Here is a 5,859-nt window from a genome sequence, read left to right as displayed (position 1 = left end):
AACAGCGCTTAGACAAATTCAGGCCGGAAGATAGGACACTAACAACAGCAGGCCGAAGTTCCGGATGCTTTTTTTTAACTGGCTGTCAACATTCAACGTTTTGTATTACCCCGTAACCCCCCCGTAGGTACTAGATACTTTGTAACAAAAAACTGCTAAATCATTTCCTGGCCAAACTCTTTGTTACCTACATTGACGTTTCTTCTATTATTATTTTCACTTTTTAACGTTTGATTTGGTAATTTACCTTTTTACAGTCTTATACTCTATCTTATGATATAATAATAGGGGTTATGATGAAATTTGAAGTTATTTTACTTCTGTGTTATTGGAAGGCATTTGAGTAATCCTGGCGATTTGTTGTTAAATGTTTTTTAAGTATTATTATATGTGCCAAGACCGAGTTGTTTTGCGGTCCGTCCTCTCTGCCTACCGCTGCGGAGAACGGCGTGATGGTTAGGTAAGTAGTCTAAACGCCAAGTGAGAGACAAAAAAATTGCGGAGCTTAAAATCAATTAAATACTATTGTAGGCAAATAAAGGATGCACAAATAGGTATATCCAATGATATATAGTGTTATATATCATTGGGTATATCAGATGAATATTTTTCTTTCGTTGAAAAAAGTGCTTATATTTGGGAAAATAAAATAATAGATCATTATTTGAGTAGGTACTGTTAATATATTTAATTTTTGTATGGCAATAATACAGTATGCGGACAGCACGGAAGAAATCTGACAGTTGACGTGAACTTTATGCGTGAACCAGCGTGAACTTTCAAATTATTTCTGATTCACAATTTCACAATAGATATGTAGATAATAATGGTGTGGTAATAATTGATTATTTTGTACGTATTCGTTTGATATTTAGTGCCATCTGATAAGATAGCCGGTGCTCTTGGCCCCTGAATTATTGAGTTTATTGTTGACTTCTTGAATTCACATATTTATGTTCTTTAGTATTTTTAACATAGACATTCAAATTGATATACCAGCCAATCAAGGAAAGAGGAACAAACAAAAATGCGCGGAGGCGGCGTGACCGTCTCCCTTTCCGCGATTTGTTAATAAATGAATCTGAAAGTATACAGGCAACTCGCATTGTAATAATCGGTCTTCAAAAACAAAATCTGCTTACGAATTACGAGTCTCTTTTACAATGGCGCACAAATTGCTGGCTCCGTAAAAATCTAACCGTATCTATAAATCTAATATAAAAATCTAATCGCTCCGTAGCTACAAATCGCAATTCGTGTAAGCAAAAGTTCGGATTTGTTTCTAAAATTGAGTATTTTGTTGTACAATTTTCAAATGTGTTATAATTTATCCACTTCAATCATTTTTAGCATCGCTACGCTAGGCGGTTTGGTTCAAAACGAACATTCAGATCCTTCGCAGAAAAGTCCTAAAATGGACTGCGCTGCAAACCGTTACCTTACCTTAGAGTAATTTACTTTTCTGCGCGGGGTCTGATTATTTCAATGTGCACTCTTCGGCGTTTCAACTTTCGACTGATGTCATAGTTTTTTCAAAACATTATCGAACCCTCCTGGTTCCAAAATATTGTCACGTGCTTTGCCTCCAGCTTGTCGAAATGATACCAAATTTTATATTAGTGGTCTTCTTCCCTCCCCACTCCCTTTAGCCACACAACATACCCCAATTGGGGATGTCATCATCACATCGGCAAATAGGTTCCGTCAAACTGGTCTGTCCAATTGGACATGATTCATCCATGTCATTGAAGTGAAATATTAGCATAAATTACAACATACCCCAGGTCTTTCAAGCATACCATTTCAGATCTGCTACAAAAGGTTGAAAATTATATTTATTTCTAAGATTTTCAAGAATTTAAAAAATGTATCATATCTTAAAAATCAAAATCAGGAGAGATGTTGTTACATATGCAAAAAAAATGAATTGTAATATTTATTGAATTCCCGTAAGCGGACAAGCTGCATGTATATGAGTAGATGGACATAGTCTGATTTGAGAAAGATGATTCAAAAGAATGTTGAAAAAAAGAAAACTTTCTTTACGAATTTCATTACAGGACTTACCCAACCTTAATTCTATCCTTTTTGGGTTCAATAAGTTTTATTGGGTGGTGAGCCTTGAGCAGTGATGCCTTAGGTCGGCTGCGATTCCTTTTATTTTGTCAATAATATTGTTTGCACCTTACTTTAAAATGTACTAACATTGTTGGTGTCATTGAAGTGGTTCAACGAAATGAGCATGTTAGGACGGGTTGTTTCGGAGAATTTGAACAATTCATCAAATTTCAACGTTCATTTTCAAGCTCTGTGAAAGATTTTTTCCAGTTCTGTTTTTATTTCAGTTTTGTCAAGTCACTAGCCTACAATAATATTGTAATAGGACATTCATAGAACCCGAAAATGTACGTTGAAATTTGATGAATTGTTCAAATTCTCCGAAACAACCCGTCCTTAGAAGCATGACAGCAGACTTCAAAGTGAATGTTCTCAAGCAATAACATATATTTTTAAATATATGTTATTGCTTGAGAACATTCACGTACTGTTCGCAAAGAAAATCTTTGTAATACCTTATTGTTAATATTGAAATAGGTTTATTGTCCTAGATCCAGTTTTAGCGTGTCAACACCACAATATAGAAAGAAAAATAACAAAACATTAACTGTTATCATGAATGTACATTTATTTAACATTTTTTGCTACTACACAAATTTTCAAGATGTACAAAACAAATTACAAAGTAACATTGAGCTTTCTATATTATGCATTACTATTCCAAAGAATTTAAAAATAAAACTACCTTCAAGTGTAATAACTTTGTTTTGTTTTCCATCTGCACATTATAACTACTTACCGATTACTAGTATGTAGTATGATGGCGCACTGTAGCACACTGCGCCCAAATGCTTATTATATAGTTTCAATTTTTCATATAAATTTGAGTCATCAATTTTGAAAAGACTAGAGCCTTGTACATAAAAAGCTAAAATGGCATTACACATCTTTTTTTATATATTATAATATACGGATAAAAAATTTAAAGTAAGTGATTATGAATGATTAACACATAAGCTATAATAATTATTAAAATTTATTGCACATAGATTGTGCAACACAACAATAAATTAAACTAGAATTAGAATTGCAGAACACCGCTTTAACTTTCAGTATAAATACCGAGAGACCGGTGCATTATTATTGTAGGTGGATAACCTTGCGTTAAATATGAATAACCCATGTTCACAGTGCTTGTAGGTCCACAATAATTTAAAATCACAAAACTATATTGTCATTCCTAAAATGCTCTTCAGTTCTTCAATAATACACAAGTTGTGCATTTAACCATTAATTGTCTACCTTATAGGTACATTTCCAACACCACAGTTGCTGGAGGAGGTTAAAGGGAATTAACCTCCTCGATAGTAACTGTTGTGTTAGAAATGTACCTTCAGTTCTTCAATAATACACAAGTTGTGCATGTAACCATTGGTTGTTTACCTTATGGGTACATTTCCAACACATCGAGGAAGTTAAAGGGAATTCACCCTCTTCATCAGAAAGTATTTACTTACCTTTGATTGGAATGGCGTACATTTATCTTAACTGCGTGTTTAGGCTGGTACTATTGTGCGTACAAATATTATTGATACAAGTGAATTAAACTTTTATTAAAATTTTATAGCGATTTGTGCTATGTGAAAGCTTAATTATATAATGATGAATGTACCCTTTAAAGTAATACTAATATATGTATGTGAAAATGAATAATTCGTTATTTGATGAGAAATAATAACCATACTTAAGTAAATGCAGTGTAAAAAAGTTTTGTTATCATAAGTAGTCACCCAAACCCTAAACAAAGTTCATATAATATATCTGAATACCTACTAGAAGTAAGGAATAGTTATGTACTGTAAAAGCTAATATGTACTACATTATTATATTAGGTAGGTACTATTGAAGAACCAGCAACACTAAAATAATATAAAAAAATATTTTTTTCGTATAATGCTCCGACATCATCAGCGTAAGATAGTACTGAACTAAAAAATACAAATAAAAATAAAATATAACATTTTCAAAAATATACATATCACGAATTCAATATTAATACTTCAACCAATCTACAAATTAATCTACGATTTGTAAATGGTCCTAATCAAGGTTAGGAGTGAGAGATTCCCATTACCGTGACATGATGGATGCATTTCCGTAACATGGTGGATGCAATCCACATTGCACAGGTTTTGTTACACAGCCACGTCATCGTTTTAAGGGTATTTTTTCTGCACAACCTCTAATGGCCTCAATGCCTGGCCCATTAGGACCATGTTACTATTTCAGATCGTTTATCACCTACTACTGAAATCTTACACTAATTATTGTATCCATTAAATAGAACTTATATTATAAGAGGGATTATTAAACACATGTTATGATCAAAGATGACAAAAATCCCTGTCCTAGTGTTTAAGTTTTTTTAATTTCAAATCTTATAGAAAAATGTTGTTTCCTTTGGATATTTTGATCATTTGAGTGATGTTATAATGCTAAGAGGAATTCACCATTTCTCTTTGAGAAATGAAAAAAATAAGTCTATCTGGGAATGACACCTAGAGAAAAAATATACATACACATACTTAATCACTATCCACATTGCTGCGAGAATTTGATATAGTAAAATGAAGTGGTGTTTGGTGATGTTTGCACCACACTTGCTGGGATGAATCACCCACTTTCTCCAACAGTCAAGAGTGATATGAAAACAATTAAATAAGCTGTTGGCTTCTTACAGCTGCATTGTGTATAAGCTAGATATAAACTTGTGTACATAGAAAATATACACACACAGATAATTAATTCACAGTCCGAACCGTATTTCAATCCTAGACAAACTTAAAACAGTGAGCAGTATAATATAACATGCTGGGAGGTTTTCCTACACCCTTCATGACGACAAATCATTGTCAATTTCATGCCATACTTCGGACCTAAGTCAGCAATCACAATTACCAAATTTTAAAATCTAACATAACATTATAATACTGAATTTTTAACAGTATTTTTGGCCGGGGAGAACATGTTATTATTACAGCGCTTAAGATCTTACTAATAAAATCATTGAAAAGAAGGCCATCTTTAAGACTTTTATGACATTGTCAATTAATTCGATAATTAAATTGAAGATTCATGTGACACGTGATTGTGATGAAAAAGTACATCTCTCTGGATATTTAATTCATTTCCAAGGGAGATGGGTAAGGTTACAAAATATCAGGTTTGTACTTATTTTGTGTAATAAGCATGCAAAGTTAATTACCATAAGTAAAAATCACAAGAAAGTTTTCCAATTGCCAGTAATGAAATAATATCACCCTTATAATATACTGCTCCTTGCTTTTAAAATTTTTAAGCCAATTTTATCATTAAGCGTTGAAATCTGTTGACTCACTTACATATACATAGATGAATTATCAAAAATGTTTTTACTTTTTGTTTATAATTTCACAGATTATTTAAGCACAGTCTTCATTTTCTCATCAATGAGCACTGTGTGACTTAATTTACCAGTAATCCGTCTGTGAATTCATTTCACTTAAACTTTTACATGAAATGAAGCAGATCCACTAAGAATGGCTTGACAGCCAAATAATTAATCTAAAATGTATGCATATTATGTTCAATTACAAAATTAATATCTTGTAATACAATATGATATACAATTTCAAAGTTTTCATCTTGTCCTACAGGAACTCCAAAACGAACTGCAAATTTAAAAAAAAAAAATTATTGTTGACATTTTCAGGTTTGTTTATTTTGGTAAATGGCTCAGATTTGAGTGATGATTGGTCTCAC

The 5,859-nt window shown here is 32.3% G+C and overlaps 1 protein-coding gene across 11 annotated transcripts in view; it reads right to left on the bottom strand.

Annotated features, from left to right (window-relative positions):
• Positions 1-2,666: 2,666 nt before the first annotated feature.
• The window catches only part of DIP2 (disco-interacting protein 2), a 167,723-nt gene continuing 164,530 nt past the window's right edge, over positions 2,667-5,859 (bottom strand). For all 11 annotated transcript variants that reach the window (XM_089645930.1, XM_089645935.1, XM_089645931.1 and 8 more), the window contains one exon: positions 2,667-5,768. The gene's annotated coding sequence lies outside the window, so the exon portion shown is untranslated. The remainder of the gene's footprint in view (positions 5,769-5,859) is intronic.

Source organism: Hesperophylax consimilis, chromosome 23, assembly GCF_061612785.1.
Source record: "Hesperophylax consimilis isolate HC1 chromosome 23, BYU_Hcon_1.0, whole genome shotgun sequence".
Lineage (NCBI taxonomy): Eukaryota > Metazoa > Arthropoda > Insecta > Trichoptera > Limnephilidae > Hesperophylax > Hesperophylax consimilis.
Note: the sequence above shows the minus strand (reverse complement) of the source record. Positions and strands in the feature narration are given on the sequence as shown.